The sequence below is a fragment of the Neomonachus schauinslandi genome, chromosome 16 (assembly GCF_002201575.2).
Source record: "Neomonachus schauinslandi chromosome 16, ASM220157v2, whole genome shotgun sequence".
In the NCBI taxonomy this organism is placed as follows: domain Eukaryota; kingdom Metazoa; phylum Chordata; class Mammalia; order Carnivora; family Phocidae; genus Neomonachus; species Neomonachus schauinslandi.
Window position 1 is genome coordinate 4694744 of NC_058418.1, and position 20701 is coordinate 4715444.

General features: G+C 41.4%; 2 pseudogenes; both read right to left on the reverse strand.

Moving 5' to 3' along the window:
• Positions 1-20701, reverse strand: part of LOC123323244 — a 190387-nt pseudogene that overhangs the window by 134859 nt on the left and 34827 nt on the right.
• Positions 18470-20701, reverse strand: part of LOC123323217 — a 6730-nt pseudogene continuing 4498 nt past the window's right edge.

Here is a 20701-nt window from a genome sequence, read left to right on the forward strand (position 1 = left end):
ACAAAAGAAATTAAAAGTATTCAAATTGGCAAAGAAGAAGTGAAACTCTCTTCCCAGATGACATGAAACTTTATGTCAAAAACCCAAAAGACTCCATCCCTAAATTACTAGAAGTCATTCAGCAATTCAGTAATGTGGCAGCATACAAAATCAATGCACAGAAATCAGCTCCTTTTCTATACACTGACAAAGTGACCATAGAAAGAGAGATTAGGGAATCGATTCCATTTACAATAGCACCAAAAAACATAAGATACCTAAGAATAAACCTAACCAAAGAGGTAAAATATCTGTACTCTAGAAACTACAGAACACTTATGAAAGAAATTGAGGAAGATACAAAAAGATGGAAAAACATTCCATGCTCGTAGACTGGAAGAATATACACTGCTAAAATGTCTACGCTGTCCAGAGCATTCTATACTTTCAACTCCATCCCTACTAAAATACCATTGGCGGGGTGCTTGGGTGACTTAGTCATTAAGCATCTGCCTTCAGCTCAGGTCATGATCCCAGGGTCTTGGGATCAAGCCCCGCATCGGGCTCCCTGCTCTGCGGGAAGCCTGCTTCTCCCTCTCCCACTCCCCCTGCTTGTGTTCCCTCTCTGTGTCTCTGTTAATTAATTAACAAATAAACAAATAAATAGAAATAGCATTGGCATTTTTCAAAGAGCTGGAACAAACAATCCTAAAATTTGTATGGAACCAGAAAAGACCCCGAATTGCCAAGGAATTGTTGAAAAAGAAAAACAAAGCTGCGGGCATCACGTTGCCTGATTTCATGTTACATAACAAAGTTGTGATCACCAAGACAGCATGGTATTGGCACAAAAACGGACACATACTTCAGTGGAACAGAATAGAGGTTCAGAAATGGACCCTCAACTCTATGGTCAACTAATCTTCAACAAATGAGGAAAAAACATGCTGTGGAAAGAAGTCTCTTCAATAAATGGTGCTAAAAAAAATTGGACAGCTATATACAGAAGAATGAAACTCAACCATTCTTTTACACCATACACAAAGATAAACTCTAAATGGATGAAAGACCTCAATGGGAGACAGGAATCCATCAAAATCCTAGAGGAGAACACAGGCAGTAACCTCTTCGACCTCGGCCACAGCAACTTCTTTCATGACATGTCTCCAAAGGCAAGGGAAACAAAAGCAAAAATGAAGTTTTGGGACTTCATCAAGATAAAGCGCTTCTGCACAGCAAAGGAAAGAGTCAACAAAACTAAGGCAACCCACAGAATGGGAGAATATTTTTGCAAATGACACTACAGATGAAGGGCTGTTATCTAAGATCTATAAAGAACTTCTGAAACTGAACACCCAAAAAACAATCCAGTCAAAAAATGTGCAGAAGACCTGAACAGACACTTCTCCAAAGACGACATAGAAATGGCTGACACATGAAAAAATGTTCAACATCATTAGGCATCAGGAAATTCAAATCAAAACCACATTGAGATACCACCTTACAGCAGTTAGAATGGCAAAAATTAACAAGGCAGGAAATAACAAATGCTGGCGAGGACGTGGAGAAAGGGAAACCCTCTTACACTGTTGGTGGGAATGCAAGTTGGTACAGCCACTTTGGAAAACAGTATGGAGGTTCCTCAAACGGTTAAAAATAGAGCTCTCCTATGACCCAGCAATTGCACTACTGGGTATTTACTCCAAAGATACAGATGGAATTAAAAGAAGGGGCACATGCACCCCAATGTTCATAGCAGCAATGTCCACAATAGCCAAACTGTGGAAGGAGTGGAGATGCCCTTCAACAGAGGTGAATGAATAAAGAAAATGTGGTTCATATATACAATGGAATATTACTCAGCCATCAGAAAGGATGAATACATACCATTTGCTTCGACCTGGATGGAACTGGAGGGGATTATGCTAAGTGAAATAAGTCAAGCAGAGAAAGACATTATCATACGGTTTCACTCATATGTGGAACATAAGGAATAGCACAGAGGACATTAGGGGAAGGAAGGGAAAACTGAAGGGGGGGCGGAATCAGAGGGGGAGACAAAACATGAGAAACTATGGACTCTGGGAAACAGTCTGAGGGTTTCAGAGGGAGGGGTCGGGGGATGGGCTAGCCCAGTGATGGGTATTAAGGAGGGCACGTGTTGTGATGAGCACTGGCTGTTATACACAACTAATGAATCGTTGAACACTACATCAAAAACTAATGATGTACTGTATGGTGACTAACATAATAAAAAAAATAAAGTAAAAAAATATAAGCACTAACGAAAGTAGGCAGAAAAATTAATTTCACATAATGATAATCATACGTCATTATAAGTATATATGAACATATGTATATGTGTATGATTATATGTATATATGTGTGTGTATATATATGTATATGTGTATATGCATTATATATATTTCTATCATCCTGTGCCATGAAAGGAAAAACACAAAATGAGGTTGGAGACTTGTGGAGCCAAAAATATTTCCTAAAATATTTTTCTTGGTTGCTAATTAACAATTACAAGTTTCCTTCTTTTTTCTTTAAGATTTTTTTTATTTATTTGACAGAGAGAGACACAGCGAGAGAGGGAACACAAGCAGGGGGAGTGGGAGAGGGAGAAGCAGGCTTCCCGCTGAGCAGGGAGCCTGATGCGGGGCTTGATCCCATGACCCTGGGATCATGACCTGAGCTGAAGGCAGACGCTTAACGACTGAGCCTCCCAGATGCCCCAATTACAAGTTTCTATTAGGAGGGCATACACATCTGATCAGATTGTTGGGGTTTTCAAAGAAACTCCATCCTTTCTATCATTCCTGGAGAGCAAAAAGCCTCTCATATAAAGGGGAGTAGACCATGCTGAGTGTGACACATGAGGGATAGGCAAAAAGCTTGTGTGTTTTACTGGATTCTATGTTTCCCTGATAAATTCTTCTACTGCAACTTGAATTCTTTCCTCATTTTCAGACCACTCAACTGTGCCATAGTTCTTTAGCAGAGAAAAGCAATCAGACAAACAGCCTGACTAGGAATTTTAGTACCAAAACAATTAAAATGAAAGGTCAGTAATTTCTGTTATGCTGATTTGCACAACTCCATGAAAATCAGTTTGGACATTCAAAGAAGAAATAATACCTATTCTACTGAAGCTGTTTCAAAAAATAGAAACAGAAGGAAAACTTCCAAACTCGTTCTATGAGGCCAGCATTACCTTAATCCCCAAAGCAGGCAAAGACCCCATCAAAAAGGAGAATTTCAGACCGATATCCCTGATGAATATGGATTCCAAAATCCTCAACAAAATCCTAGCTAATAGGATCCAACAATACATTAAAAGGATCATCCACCACGACCAAGTGGGATTTATCCCCGGGATGCAAGGGTGGTTCAACATTCGATAATCAATGTGATAGAACACATTAATAAGAGGAGGGAGAAGAACCATATGGTCCTCTCAATTGATGCAGAAAAAGCATTTGACAAAATACAACATCCTTTCCTGATTAAAACTCTCCAGAGCATAGGGATAGAGGGAACATTCCTCAAGTTCATAAAATCCATCTATGAAAAACCCACAGTGAATATCATCCTGAATGGGGAAAAGCTGAGAGCCTTTCCCTTAAGATCAGGAACACGTCAAGGGTGCCCACTCTCACCACTGTTGTTCAACATAGTACTAGAAGTCCTAGCAATGGCAATCAGACAACAAAAAGAAATAAAAGGTATGCAGATTGGCAAAGAAGTCAAACTCTCTTTTCACAGACGACATGATACTTTATGTGGAAAACCCAAAAGACTCCACCCCCAAATTACTAGAACACATACAGCAATTCAGTAACGTGGCAAGATACAAAATCAATGCACAGAAATCAGCTGCTTTCTTATACACTAACAACGCAACCGTAGAAAGAGAAATTAGAGAAACGATTCCATTTACAATAGCACCAAAAACCATAAGATACCTCGGAATAAACCTAACCAAAGAGGTAAAGGATCTATACTCTAGGAACTACAAAACACTCATGAAAGAAATTGAAGAAGACACAAAAAGATGGAAAAACATTCCATGCTCATGGATCGGAAGAATAAACATTGTTAAAATGTCTATGCTACCCAGAGCAATCTATACCTTCAATGCCATCCCGATCAAAATTCCAACGACATTTTTCAAAGTGCTGGAACAAACAATCCTAAAATTTGTATGGAATCAGAAAAGACCCTGAATCGCCAAGGAAATGTTGAAAAAGAAAAACAAAGCTGGGAGCATCACATTGCCCGATTTCAAGCTATATTACAAAGCTGTGATCACCAAGACAGCATGGTACTGGCACAAAAACAGACATATAGACCAATGTAACAGAATAGAGAACCCAGATATGGACCCTCAACTCTATGGTCAAATAATCTTTGACAGAGCAGGAAAAAACATGCAATGGAAAAAAGACCGTCTTTTCAATAAATGGTGCTGGGAAAATTGGACATGCAGAAGAATGAAACTCGACCATTCTCTAACACCATTCACAAAAAGATAAACTCAAAGTGGATGAAAGACCTCCATGTGAGACAGGAATCCATCAAAATCCTCGAGGAGAACATAGGCAGTAACCTCTTTGACATCGCCCACAGCAACTTCTTTCAAGATACATCTCCAAAAGCTAGTGAAACAAAAGCAAAAATGAACTTTTGGGACTTCATCAAGATAAAAAGCTTCTGCACAGCAAAGGAAACAGTCAACAAAACAAAGAGGCAACCCACAGAATGGGAGAAGATATTTGCAAATGGCACTACAGATAAAGGGCTGGTTTCCAAGATCTATAAAGAACTTCTCCAACTCAACACCCAAAAAACAATCAAGTCAAAAAGTGGGCAGAAGATATGAAAAGACACTTCTCTGAAGAAGACATACAAATGGCTAACAGACACATGAAAAAATGTTCAGCATCATTAGCCATCAGGGAAATCCAAATCAAAACCACACTGACATACCACCTTACAGCAGTTAGAATGGCAAAAATGGACAGGGAAAGAAACAACAAATGTTGGAGAGGTTGTGGAGAAAGGGGAACCCTCTTACACTGTTGGTGGGAATGCAAGTTGGTACAGCCACTTTGGAAAACAGTATGGAGGTGCCTCAAAAATTTAAAAATAGAGCTACCCTATGACCCAGCAATTGCACTACTGGGGTGAGGTGGCACAGGTGGGTTAGCCCTGCAGCCCCCGGGCCTTTGGAGCTGCTGAAGTGACCATGGAAACCAGGCAAACCTGATGAGGGGGAGGAAATGTCCTCCTCCCCGTGGATCACGAGGCGGCCCTGGAGGCCTGGGACAGCGGGGATTGGCTCTATTCCTTAACTCAAAGGAACAAAACACATTGTCTTCCAAGGATGAGTGACCACGAGAGCTCGTAAACAAGCTAACATCAATAGGTTAAAATTTCCAGGTCATAGCGTTCCCAATTGTAGTTGTTATGCGTTTCCATTGTACTCTTTGGTACTTGTTGATCAGGTTCTGTGATTGAGTATGATTATTATCTGATTTCTTCTGCTATAAAAATATGGGAAAAATAAACTGCAGCATGCAGTTGCAAGTGCTGCCTTTGCTCTGCATCCCCTGTGTCCTGGTTTCTTGTAGACCCCTACCCAGGGACCCCAACGCACTAGACGTTGACACTGGGGATTTACCCCAAAGACACAGATGTGGTGAAAAGAAGGGCCATATGCACCCCAATGTTCATAGCAGCAATGTCCGCAATAGCCAAACTGTGGAAAGCACCGAGATGCCCTTCAACAGATGAATGGATAAAGAAGATGTGGTCCATATATACAATGGAATATTACTCAGCCATCAGAAAGGATGAATATCTAACTTTTACATCAACATGGATGGGACTGGAGGAGATTATGCTAAGTGAAATAAGTCAAGCAGAGAAAGTCAATTATCATATGGTTTCACTTATATGTGCAACATAAGGAATAGCATGGAGGACATTAGGAGAAGGAAGGGGAAAATGGGGGGGGGGCGGATTGGAGGGAGAGATGAACCATGAGAGATTATGGACTCTGAGAAACAAACAGGGTTTTAGAGGGAAGGGGGGAGGGGGGACCGGTTAGCCCGGTGATGGGTATTAAGGAGGGCACGTACTGCAGGGAGCACTGGGTGTTATACGAAAACAATGGATCGTGGATCACCACATCAGAAACCACTGATGTATGGTGACTAACATAACATAATAAAATTTAAAAAAAAAATCAGTTTGGAAATTAAATAATATGAGCATTTGGTGGGAAAATATAATCTAACAATATTGGTCCCAGGATTAATAGCAATTCTAAACAGAACAATATCCATGAAGACAGCAAATGTTATAAAAGAGTCACAAAAACAAACGAGGAAAAAAGTTTAATTTTTTTTTAAGATTTTTTTTTAAAATTTATTTATTTGAGAGAGAGAGACAGAGAGAGAGCATGAGAGGGGGGAGGGTCGGGAGGGTCAGAGGGAGAAGCAGACTCCCTGCCGAGCAGAGAGCCCGATGTGGGACTCGATCCCGGGACTCCAGGATCATGACCTGAGCCGAAGGCAGTCGCTCAACCAACTGAGCCACCCAGGCGCCCGAGGAAAAAAGTTTAATAAGCAGATTCTGAAGGGGAATAAAAGAAGATTCCGCTATTTTAAAAAATATAATTAAGTTTATTTCTACTGATTTTAAGAGCACTGAATAGTTGCCATAGTTCTCACATTTTTGTAATGGGCTTTAGTTTTCTAATTATTGAAGAAACACTGAAAAAGTAACTTCAAACCTTTCAAATTTCAAGGAAACCTATCCATATTTGATCCCTGTCTCCTTCCCAGAGTCACCACAATTGCCAAGGCATGGATTAGAGCCATAATAGGAGACAACTTATATTCTATACACACACAGAGACCACATCTACACACAGGTACAACCACAAGCCTGTATTAACACTCAAACATTCAACTACAGAATCACATATACTCACACACAGTCACTTGCATACTCACTCAGTCCCACATTCACAGACACACACACACCACATACAGGCTCCCTTTCAACATACTCCTAGTGAAACACTTATGACCGCACAAACTCACACAGTTACTCTCAGATTCACAAAAATCTCATCCAGTCACGTGACAGAAGTGTTTGTATATGGAAAAAATAAGATTAACTACAGTCCCCTGGATGTCTGAAAACAAAAGCTCTTTCCACTCTTTCCACTCTTTATACTCTTTCCAACATAGCAAACCTCCACAAGGACCATATTCACAACATGTGCCACTGAAAGAGTAAAGAGCACTGCCCCTTTAGGTCGAGGTGCTTGGCATAAAGATGGGGAGTGATACAGTGCGGTCAGAATGAGGGCACAGAGATAAATGGAGGGCAGAGTCTGGGGGCTTGGGGTAACAGAGCCACAGGGGAAGAAAGGACAGGACCTGGGTTAGTTTCCTAGGGCTGGTGTAACAAATTAGCACAACTGGGTAGCTAAACAAACCAAAAAATTACAGTCTCAGAGTTCTGGGGGTTCTTCAATGTCTGAAGTCAAGTTGTTGACAGGGCCACACTTTATCTCAAGAATTGAGTCTTCCCTCTACCTTCTGGGGACTGTCAGCTATCCTTGGCCCTCCTCAGCTAGTAGATGCAGCTCTCAGTCTCTGCCTTCATCATCACACACGGTTTTGTGTGTGTGATGGGGATAAAAGGGTGAAGGAAATCATGGGAAGGAAGGGGATAATGGATGAGGAATTAATTGGCAAAAGGGAATTAAGAGGCAAGATTGGGTAAAAAGCATGCAAACCTTATTGCCTATGAAGGGTTAAAGAACATAGGGATGGAAGGGGGATAGTTGCTTGTGAATGGAGTCCAGGGGGTATTCAGTGCTCTAACCAGAGATAAAGGATAGGAAGAAAAGCTGAGGCCTTGGGAACATAATGGACACAGGTAGTTAATGTGGGTGGAGGGGGATCATCAGACCTGCAAGAATAGCAGGCATCAGTAAGTGAAAGGGCCCATGAGAAAGACTTAGGGAGTGGGGTCATGAGGAAACTAAGGATTCCTGATAAATGATGGCAGTGGACATAAAGGACACAATAAATGGGCTGAAGTCATGGAATGGGGGAAGATAAATGGCAGTGGAGAAGGATGAAATAATGGAGGATGGAAGATTTGAGGACAACAGAAGGGGAGGAAGTTTGGGCTGAGGCCTCTGAGATCAGGCGAAAAGGAGTTTATTGGTATAGAGGTCTAAAATGCACCTGATGGACTTAGAAGAGCAAGGAAGAAGACTGGAAGGGTCATTTGCAGGGAAAGATTGAGGTCTTGTGGATATCTAAAGGTCAGAAGGGTGGAGATATTGAGGTCACAGTGGGGGATAGAGGGGGGTGGAACTGGTGACCGAAGTTGCAGGGGTTCAACTGGAGGTCATTAATTCATTCTGCTACTCATTCATTCTGATTTGCACTTGATTCATAATTGTCAACGGTTTCTAATTTTAGCCCATGAGACAATAACCTTACTTACATAAAATACCCAGAAATCCTTTCAATTAAATATACAGTAAAGGACCAAATTTTGAGTAAACAATGAGAGTCAATGATTTCTCTCTTCTTTGGGGATACCATGCACAAGGTGTGACCATGTAGGGGGTCACACGGCAACCATGAGAAGGAAGTGGATTCTACTGACAACTGAATGGTCCTGGAAGTGACAGCTGACCCAGAGATTCCTGAGAAGATCCAATGCCTCATGAAACATTAATTTTAGCCTTATAAGACCCCAACTAACGAGAAAGCCCAGCCAAACCCACTGAAATTCAGACATATAAACAACAAAGTCATGTTTTTGTTGTCTCTTAAATACCTGCAATTGGTTATGGTAGTGATAGAAAACAGCTACACACGGGCATATCATTAATTGTAAACTAAAAATTTAAAAAGTATAAACTTATAAAATATTTAAAGTAAAAATTCCCATTAATTACCCCCAATCAATAATAGTTTGATCTTCAGACATAACAGTTTGTCAGGTTGAGGTGGTTCCTCCCTCTTATGCAATTTCAGAGTATAACACCCACAGACACGAAAACATGTTGTTCTTGGTTCAGTGTTTACATTATTATCACATCAAACTTACTGTCAATCAAATTGCTTTCCTTAATCAATGCTGCATGAAGGTGGCATTTTCACACCAGTAGAAATGGATCTATAGCAACACAAAAACACATCATATCCCACGGTAATTATAAATATAACACCCTTGTTGAAACACTCTTATTTATACAATTACATAGTTGAACGTTATCTGTCTCCTATTACACATCTCATGAGATGTGGCTCTCTGATTTATACACATGTGACCTAACTGGGTGGTTCTGGGACATGAGATTGTTGCACCTTCATGACTGTGCATTCTTTTTTTTTTTTTTTTTTTAAAGATTTTATTTATTTATTTGAGACAGAATGAGAGAGAGAGAGAGCACATGAGAGGGGGGAGGGTCAGAGGGAGAAGCAGGCTCCCTGCTGAGCAGGGAGCCCGATGCGGACTCGATCCCGGGACTCCAGGATCATGACCTGAGCCGAAGGCAGTCGCTTAACCAACTGAGCCACCCAGGCGCCCCGCAAATGGATTTAAAAACGTATAATATCCTACCAATTGTGTTTCCACTGTTAGATAAATTTTTTTTTTTTTTTTTAAGATTTTATTTGGAAGTGCGAGTGAGAGTGCGAGTTGGGAGTGAAGCAGACGGAGAGGGAGAGGCACACTCCCCACCAAGCAGAGAGCCCGACGCGGGGCTCCTGGGATCATGACCTGAGCCAAAGGCGGATGCTTAACTGATTGAGCCACCCAGGCGCCCCAGTGTTAAAGAAATTTAACAGGGAAGCCATTAGACTCAGGTGGCTCTAATGCCTTGGTAACCTCTATAAACAAACCGCAACTTATTCCACAGTCACCGCACTGCAATGGAAGAAAATGAACTTAACAATGACAGTCAACTAGGCCTTCCAAAAATAAGGCAACTGCCTAAGGTATATCCGATCAGACACTGTCTTCGCTTTTTGTTTTTCCTCTCTGGAAAAACCTTACCGCTATCTCCTACAGGTGGACCATGCCTAACCATTTGGATAGACAGATTAACTGGCCAAATTAATCCTTAAAAATCTGAATGTACATCATCAGTTCATCTTCTACCACCACCACCTTTCATTTTGAACACTTTTATCATCTGGCCTGAACATCTTGCCCACTTGGAAAGTGGAAACAAGACTCAGAGTAAGGCCTTCCCCTGCCCCTCTCCACCCACTTTTGCACATGCACACAACACACCAACATAACTCTGCCCTCACTTGCTTGGACTTCACTCTTGGTAATGCCTCGCCCCAGCGCCTGAGCAGATCGTGTTCCACCAAGTGTTGCACATGCGCAAAGAGGACTTCTGGCACAGAGGACACTGCCATTCTCAAAGCCAAACCCACAGTCATGTGTTCCTCCCTTCACCAGCCCAGGTCCCCAGAACACCAGCCTTGAATCCCATCTTAACCAAGCCCACACACCTGAATTCCCAGTTCAGGCAAGCTAGAACCAGAGTCTATGGACGGACCAGTCCTCCCTTTGACCAATGTTGTTATCATACTTAAGAGTTTTTGATGCCCTCTCCCGTTTCTGCCTTCTAGTGCCAAAACTTCACACATGCACACAGAGAACACGGGTGAACCCCTCAAGGACAATAATTCCACACCTCCCACAATGCAGGGGACCTCAAAGCAGATGGGGATCAGGGACTGGCCACCCAGGTCACCCTGTGCAATATAAATGCATAAGGCACCCATCAGTCCCATCTCCCAGTGGACCTTCTGATGACCCCGGATTCCTGTTTCATACTTCAGGCCTAACATTGTGGGCACAGAGCTCAGCTGCCCAGGATTTGCATCAGATACATCCCTGTGTCAAAATGAGGCTTGCAGAGCCTAATAGAAAATTGTCAGTTCAGATTTATCAAAAATGTCCTCCGACCACAAAACTGCCAGGGCGCCTGGGTGGCTCAGGCGTTAAGCGTCTGCCTTCGGCTCAGGTCATGATCCCAGGGTCCTGGGATCGAGCCCCGCATCGGGCTCCCTGCTCCACGGGAAGCCTGCTTCTCCCTCTCTCACTCCCCCTGCTTGTGTTCCCTCTCTCGCTGTGTCTCTCTCTGTCAAATAAAATCTTTAAAAAAAAAGACCTCCGACCACAAAACTGCCCTCCACAGCCCCAATAGCAGTCCCTGATCTTCCCTTCTCAGAACAGCTCCAAGAACAGAGTTCCTGGCAGGTCCACCTCCTGGGGGGGCCTGAGTTGGCATCCCCACTTTTCTGAGGCTCATACTGAGATAAAGGTGAGCAGATGACTTACAATTTGGTGAGTCAGCTTCACCTTTCTTGTTAAAACAAAACTTCCAAAGTAACAGGTAGCATCCTGTCTTCCATTATTGGGGTGTCCATTGAAAGTCCACACATCAAAAATTCCAATACACTTACCTGGGTGTGTGACTACTGCCTCCTTCCTCTTTGTGTCCTAGGGCTCTTTCCTTTTCCAAACAAGGTAACCAGATTCAGGCTAGAAACAGCAAGACCTGTTCATAAGGAAAAGAAACATGACTCTTGCTGGAAAATCTTCAGTTTCAAATCCAGCACTATGCTCAGTAAAGAGCACATTACAGAAAGTTGTAGAAAATTATTTCTCCAAATGCTGTTTCCTGATGGCCTCTTCAGAATACTTAGGCATTTTCAATTTCAGTTCCTTAACTCCACTTTCAAGAACTACTGAATCAAAAATAAGGAACAGATATCTAATTTTAAGGTGTGGGCAACAATATTCTATGCCATTTAATGAATTATCACTACCCTAGAGTGATGGTTAGAGGTAACTTTAGAAAAGGGGAAGATTCATGATGTTTCATCTTAACATTTCCTTCTTTACACCAACAAATGCCTAGTTAATTCCTTAGAATGATTTCATTTATCATTTGCGCTGAGTTACACTATAGAATTTAAGATATTTGAACATACAGAAATTATACAATGCTTGTTTCCTTTTGCTGAAAATAAAAGCAAAGAAAGAAGAAAATATGTGTGACATTAAGGGTAATAAAATGGAACCTTACTGGACCAAGGACTAATTTAGAACCTTTGCTTACAAAAGCCAGGATCTCCACAAATCAAATATGAGGGACTTCATTTTCCAAAGCAAACTACTAGAAAGAGAAACGAGAAGATGGGAGTTTCCACATTAAATATGATGGTTTATGCACATCTTTCAGTAAATCCCTTCCAGATTCTTATTAATGATAATGGGAACAATACTAACTTTATAGAGGGGGAATCTGGCAGAGAGACCCTCAACCAAGTTAACAAAATTAACAGCTGTAATGAGACAAATTGATATCAGCTGCCTGATGCACATACAAGGACTCATCACTGCTATATTGTTTGCAAAATAAATATTAATTCATAATAGGATTCTAATCATGAGAAAACAGTTTTATGCACATTTCAAGTGACACATAGCTCCCATATCCTATAGTCTTTAATGTATTTTAAATAGTAAGTCTTTCTTTGAAGCAATCTAGACAGCAAGGCTTTCTTTTTCAGAATGTTGAGTTATTCTGGGGACCCAATAGCCACCTTGTTGACCTTTCCTCAATCTAGTTTCCATAGACTCAGGCCATACCAAGACAGAACCTAAATATTATATATACCCCTCCGTCACTGGAGTCCCCAAACCCAACCCATCTCCAGTGAGAATCTTGGGTATCAACACATCCCCATGTTGATCCATCACAGAGGGAATATTTTCAATAGTTACAGGTCTTGAATTCATGATAGGAATTCTCCAGACTATATAGAAAACCTTGTTCAAGAGAATGGAGAGATGGCCCCAGGATATAAAAGACTAATATCTAGGGGCACCTGGGTGGCTCAGCTAAGTATCTGCCTTCGGCTCAGGTCATGATCCCAGGGTCCTGGGATTGAGCCCCATGTTAGGCTCCCTGCTCAGCTGGGAGCCTGCTTCTCCCTCACCCTCTGTTGCTCCCCCTGCTTGCGCTCATGCTCTCTCGCTCTCTCTCTCTTTCTCTGTCAAATAAATAAAATCTTTATTTGGGAAGAGGGAGAGCGGGAACACAAGCAGGAGGAGTGGGAGAGGGAGAAGCAGGCTTCCCGCTGAGCAGGGAGCCCGATATGGGGCTCTATCCCAGGACGCTGGGATCATGACCTGAGCCAAAGGCAGACGCTTAATGACTGAGCCACCCAGGCACCCCAAATAAAATCTTAAAAAAAAAACAAAACAAAAGAATATCTAAAGAACTTACTATTATAAACAACAAATTTCCTAGGCAAGAACCCCAGAGGTAGAGAAGTCAATTTTTACACCTTCTAACTATACAACATTTCAGTAAGAAATGAGGACACAGCCCCTGAGCTAAATCAAGACAAGATTTACCTGAGAAGCAGCCATTTCTTCCTCTCCCTTCTGTTACAGGTTTCTCAGGTGAGATTATATAGAGAAATCCCACCTGTAAGCCTTTAAAGATCTTAGCATGGCCTCTTCACTCACATCACCTCAGAGGCAGAAGGATCTTGAAATGCACAAAAGGCCACCCTCTCCTTTGCTTTGTCACGGGAAAGATTCAGAAAAAAAGAGCTCCTATGGGGACACTTGTGTGTGTTTCTCCTTCCCGGTTTCAGATGTCTTCCCCTCCCACAGACAGCCACAAATCCTGCCACAGGGAACGGGGGCTGCACTGACCTGCCCCTTCCAATTCCAGACCAGTCTGTTACCTTCTCTTCAAATGAAAGCTGAAGTCAGCTTTCACAAATATACCTTCGAATCCTTGGGCTTCACCCTGGTCTACCCGAGAAGCACCTGAAGCACATAGTTAAAGCAGCACTGATGTTCTCACCCTGACCAATAGGCAGACTCTGGCAGAGGGCCCAGGTGATGGTGGTTCTTAAAACTCACCCTGGGATCTTTACTGTAAACCCAGGCTGATAAGCAATGATGTGCTTTCAAGTTTTAATGTGCATAGAAATCATTTGGTGATTCAGGTTCCATAGAAGAAGTGGTGATTCTGCAGGTTTGGAATGGGGTCTGAGAATTGGCATCTTTCCCAAGTGCTTGTTAGCGCTGATGCTGCTCCTGGAGACCCTCGTTTAGTGGCCACACTAGAGAATGCAGGCACAGCGCACCTGAGCCCCCCACACCCACCATCTTATGTCAACACAAACAACTCCTGGGGAGTTCCCAGGAAAGAGTTTACTTTTCACTGTTGTGAGTTTACTGCCGGTTCCCAGCAGAGACTACAATCACCATCCTGAGGGACTATATGCTTTCATAGCACTTTAAAGATTACAGAAAGGCTAGTGAATGCACTAATATCTGAGTAAGTCTCTTTTTGGAAAAGAACATCTATACATTGATTACTGCAATTACTGCAATGTTGATTGAGCATTAATTTTCTGTTCACAAGGAAGTTATGGTGCACCGTGTTGGGAACTTCACACATATAATTTCATCCGCATAATACCCTGCGAGCTGGGCACTAGGTGTCCTATAATAACTATGAGGATGTAGATACTGGGCCCTACCTATCTGCCTTGTCCTCAGTTTCCCTATTGATTAAAAAAAACCCAGCTTGTATACAGTAAGAACTAAATAAATATGAATGGAAGAATACAGAAAGAAAGGGTAGATTAGAAGTTCAGAAAGTTTTCATTGTTGTGATTACATTTTTTAATTTTTATTTTTTTAAAGATTTTGACAGAGAGAGAGATAGCTAGAGATAGCGCGCTCGAGCACAAGCAGGGGGAACAGCAGACAGGGTGAAAGGGAGAAGCAGGCTCCCTGCTGAACAAGGAGCTGACTCAGGGCTCCATCCCAGGACCTGGAGATCCTGACCTGAGCTGAAGGCAGATGCCCAACCAACTGGGCCACCCAGGCACCCCATGATTACATTTTTTAATAGGATAGAAAAATGTTTGAGTTCATAAATAAGAGTTTTCCTAACTGGATGTACTTTGTACACTTCCATCAGCAATATATGATCATTTTTTTTTTTTTTTTATTTGAGAGAGAGAATGAGAGAGAGCACATGAGAGGGGGGAGGGTCAGAGGGAGAAGCAGACTCCCCGCCGAGCAGGGAGCCCGATGCGGGACTCGATCCCGGGACTCCAGGATCATGACCTGAGCCGAAGGCAGTCGCTTAACCGACTGAGCCACCCAGGCGCCCAATATATGATCATTTTAATCCCTACATTCTTACTAAAATTTGGTGTACCAATTTTGTTTTGTTTTGTTCTCAAATTTAGCCATTCTAGAAAATGCAAAGTGGCATCTCCTTGTTTCCCTGCTTTCTAGGAGAAATGGTTAAAGAAAATGTGAGGTTACATGTATATATAAAATTCAGCCTTAAAAAAAAGAAAAAGGACATCCTTCCATTTGGGACAATGTGGATGAGCCTAGAAGAACTTATGCTTTGTGGAATAAGCCAATACACAAGAGCAATTACTGTATTATCTCATTATATCTGGAATCTAATAAAGTGGAACTCATCATAAAAGCAGAGTACAATTGTGACTGTCATGAGCTGTCTGTGGGTGAAGTGAGAGATGTTGGTCAAATGGTACAAAGATTCAGCTCTTCAGGATGAATACATTCTGGAGCTCTAAAGTACAGCATGGAGAATACAGATAGGTCTATTATATTTGAAATTTGCTAAGAGAGTATATCTTAGATGTTCTCAACAAAAATTAATTAAAAATTAAAAATCCTAACTATATAAGGTGGACATACTAATTAGCTAGATTGTTATATCATAATGTATACATATATTTATATTTTGTAACTTGAGCAACAGCTAAATCTACAGGAATGGAAAACAGGATTTTGGGCAAAAGTCTCCTGAAACACAAGATTTAACGGGAAAAAGAGAAATTAAGACACTAATATATATATAATCCTTTTCTGCTATTTATCTGCTTCTGGGTTTCAGGAGTCGTGAGCGCCAGCCCTGGAGAGATGAAAGGAGCAGCCACTCAGAATCTGATCTCCTCTAATCTGTCCTGGGAAGGGAGGAGATCCCAGAGCCCCACCACACCTGGACACAGCCTCAGAAGGGGATTTGATCTGATCTGGGCTATGGGAGAGCTCGCTATAGGCTCTGATCTCCTGGCCTCGGGGATAATTCCAGCTTTGTCATTCCAAAGCCTGCCCAACAGAAATTTAACTCTGAGAGTTCATATTATTTTAACCTATTTAGTTACTTTCCTGTCTACTTCATAAAATAAAATAAAAATCAACACAAACATTTAGAATTTCTGGAACAATTACGTTAGAAACCTTTTTTTTTTTTTTTTTAAGATTTATGTATTTATTTGAGAGGAAGGGAGAGAGTTTGCACAAGTGGGGGGCGGGGAGGGAGAGGGAGAGAGAATCTCCAGCAGACCCCACACTGAGCACAGGGCCCGATGCAGGGCTCGATCCCATGACTCTGAGATCACGACCTGAGCTGAAACCAAGTCGGATGCCCAACCAACTGAGCCGCCCAGGCGCTCCAGGAATCTTTTATTCTTAACAAGAATGTAAAATAAATGCTACTACTACTGCTAATAAAAGTGCTTTGGTTCATGGATGATCCATCAGGGTGAAGCAGAAACACACAACACAGAAAGGGAACTGTCCCAACTGAAGCAAAGTCCCCTGTATATTACTGCTTCCTTGCACTGACCCTACAATCCTGAATTCAACCATGTACCCATTGCTCTAGATTAAAGGTTCCCGGGTGTAGGGATCATGACTCTTCATGTTTTTCTAATGACCAGATGCCATGGAAACAATCAGTTTCTATCTGTTTGCATCTCTACACTTGCTCAGTGTTCTTTACCACAGCACGAGGAACCTGGAGAGACTCCCATCTGGGTACCAAAGTCATGAACAAAGAATGTATGGATAATATTTATAAGACAAATGTACACATAATTTTATTGGTAATTGATACATGGCTGATTCCTATTTGAATTAAATCCTACACTGTCTTCAAATGTACTGAGTTGAAAATTGTTATCCAAAAACATAAAACATAGATAAAACAAAAACACAGTAAATTAATATTGTGGAAACTATCATGCAAAAGGAAGCATTGTTATGGAATTGTAAAACAAGACTAGGAAATAAATTAACCCCCAAAATTCCGAATAAACGTACACTTTTTTTTTTTTTGACAGAGAGAGACACAGCGAGAGAGGGAACACAAGCAGGGGGAGTGGGAGAGGGAGAAGCAGGCTTCCCGCTGAGCAGGGAGCCCGATGCGGGGCTCGATCCCAGGACCCTGGGATCATGACCTGAGCCGAAGGCAGATGCTTAACGACTGAGCCACCCAGGCGCCCCAAAATGTACACTCTTAAAATGATGCTTCTATGTAATTATAATTTTAAACTGGGATTGTGCACCCATGAAAAGTATTTGAAGCACCAGTCGGTGTTATATGGCAGTAAAATTGCTCAGAAAATTCATTACAATCAATCATAAAATGCCCAAATAAAAACTTTATGAATAAGCATTTAAATAACATTGAGAAATTTGTTATTAATACTCCCAATTTTACACAGAATGCAAAGGCTGCAATTCATCCTTTAGAAACAACAAAACATTTCTGAATAAAGAAACACCATGAGTTGTAAAATATGCTGCATATCACTGGTATATAAACATTTAGGTATTAATTATGCCACATTTCAAATACATTTTGAGGAAAGTGGTTGCAAATACTGATGATTGCATTTATATTTATGAAAAAACTTTATGGTGATTTTTACTAATTATCTAACTTACTTCTTATAAAACACATGTATATTTAAGCATGTTCTATCAGAACTTTAGAATCTAAAATCACAGCTGAATTTCACAGAAAACTAATCACAAATTGAAAACATATAGGACACATATAGGAACTTCATATAAATAAGACAAAACTAGAAAATCATAGTTTTTAAGAAATACGGTAACACGCTATCTCTGTCTCTGTCAAATAAATAAAAATAAAATCTTTAAAAAAAAAGAAATACGGTAACTGACGTCTGTCATGATGCAAAAATAGAACTTAAAAAATGGCTTAGCATAGAGTTCCTCAGAAATATGCACAGATTTCCGTAGGCCCCCAAAAGTCATAGAAAAGCAGACAGATCACACAGGCCCTCACAGGCTATGGAAGGGTCTTTGGCCCTCCCTGTGAATATGATGGAAGACCAGGGGGGCAGAAGGAGAATCTTGAGGATGTAGGAACATGGGGAGTGTTAGATAGGATTGTCCCTCTGTGATAGCAAGGGAAATGAACTGAAGATTCTGGAAAATTATTTCCATTCAAGCAGAGCTTCCCAAACCACATTTTAAGTTTTGGCTTCCTCCTTGACCTTTGGAACTCACGTATCATCTGCTTCATTCATTTCCACCTACCTGGTTGTACAGCTACTGTCTTCCTTCACTTCGCATCCCAGGACTTTTTCTTCTGTTCCAAAAAGGGTAAGCAGGTCTGGCTTAGATGTAGCAAGACCTGTTTATTTAAAAAAAGAATATGAGTTTTGCGGGAGATTCTCTAATTTGGAGTCCAGTATTGATTGTCCTCAGTAAAAAAAGAGGAGATTGTAGAATTCTAGAAAATGATTTCCCAAAATACTGTTATTTGATGAGCTTGAATGGAACAGTTTTCAGGGCAATTACAGGTTCTACTAGAACACCAAGAATGGCAAACAACAATCCTTTTTAAACATTTACTAGTCACTAGATAGCATTATAACAGTTTTTCATAAGTTAATGCAAAAAAAAACACAAAATAATTTATGAGATCAAACATTTTTTTTTTTTAAAGATTTTATTTATTTATTTGACAAAGAGAGACACAGCAAGAGAGGGAACACAAGAAGGGGGAGAGGGAGAAGCAGGCTTCCCGCTGAGCAGGGAGTCTGATGCAGGGCTCGATCCCAGGACCCTGGGATCATGACCCGAGCCGAAGGCAGACGCTTAACAACTGAGCCACCCAAGTGCCCCTCAAACATACTATTCTTCCTCTTTTATGACAGTCTTCTGTCAAACATCCAGTAAATGGAAGAAATGAGGTTTTAATCAAGGTCGTCTGACCTAGAGTTTATGTAACATGACACACAGGTCTATATACAGAGACTACCTTAAAGCAATGTTCCATAGGGGCCAAGGGCAGGCTGTCCCCAGATGGGACACTTTGGCATAAAGTGTTTTTTGAGTTAAAGGCAACTGACATCCTGTAGGCCCAAGAGAAACTTTTGCCCCTCTTAACTATGTAGAAGGATCTACATTAGGGGTCTTTCCCAGAATAAGGGCTATTATCGGAGATAAATTTTATCTAGGTAACCCATCTGTGTGCCAGGTCAAACATCTAATTACCAAACATCTGCTCTTCTTATTGCTTTGCAAAAACATTCCTATCTTCAAAGTACCAGGCCATTCTTAGTCCAGGATGCCATATATACTTCATTTTGCCGGACTGACTTTGGGATTTCCATGTCTGTAGGTTTCCTTATACTTATGACATTAAAATTGATTTTTCTCCTCTTCATCTGTCTCATGTCAGTTTTGTTCTTAGTCAGGCTAGAAGGACCTTCTGTCCCCCAGCTAGGGGACAGAAATTCTTGCTCCTTGAAAGTATCAACACAAAATATATCTAATGAAGCCGGCATTGGTCTTGTCAGTTCAGATGAAAGAATGTCCCTTGGCACAGCTGTACCAGATAAGGAACATAGAGCCTAGGCTCAAGAGATAGGAATGTAAGCCACTAATTTACAAGTAATCAGCACTACCCTACAGATACAACTACCAAATGCACCTAATAAAACCTCTACGATAAAGAAGAAAGATATTTTTCTGATTCAAAGTCTTTTGAGATAGAATACACCTCCGGGGTACTAGGTGAGGTAGCATCAGAAGTTATCAAGGACTCAGGTCATGATCCTGGAGTCCCGGGATCGAGTCCCACATCGGGCTCCCTGCTTGGCAGGGAGTCTGCTTCTCCCTCTGACCATCCCCCCTCTCATGTGCTCTCTCTCATTCTCTCTCAAATAAATAAATAAAATCTTTAAAAAAAAAAGTTATCAAGGAACATCTGCTAACATGGCCTCATGGGTCTCCAATGAACGGCATCCATCTTCTCAGTGATACGAACCAAACCGTGCCCTTGGGCTCTCTGAACAACAGAATTTGACAAGAGGCCAAACAGGAGTTTCAGGCAAGGCTTTACTGGGGCTTATGCTCCAGCATGAGGGAGAGAGCACAAAAGAAAGTGTCCTCAGGCTGACTCCCTGAGGAGAGGTCAGGGAGAATTTTTAAAAAGAAACTTAGGTGGGAAAAGAGTGCTGTCTAAGCATAGAGTGGCAGGGATTTATTAGCACCTGCATGCTTAAAGATCATCATGCTTTTTCACATACTGCTTGTCTAATTAACATATTAAATCTCCACTCCTGGGCATGATTTCTGGTATTAGAATGAGGGAAAGAGTCAGAGAAATTTCAGCACTGTGGTCCCTCGTGGCACAACCTGGTTTGGTCCAAACTTCATTAGTGTTCATAGTTAGCATACTTCCTCTAAATTCCTTCAACATAACCTACTTAGGAGGCATAGAGTTTTGGCTTCCCTCCCCCCCCCC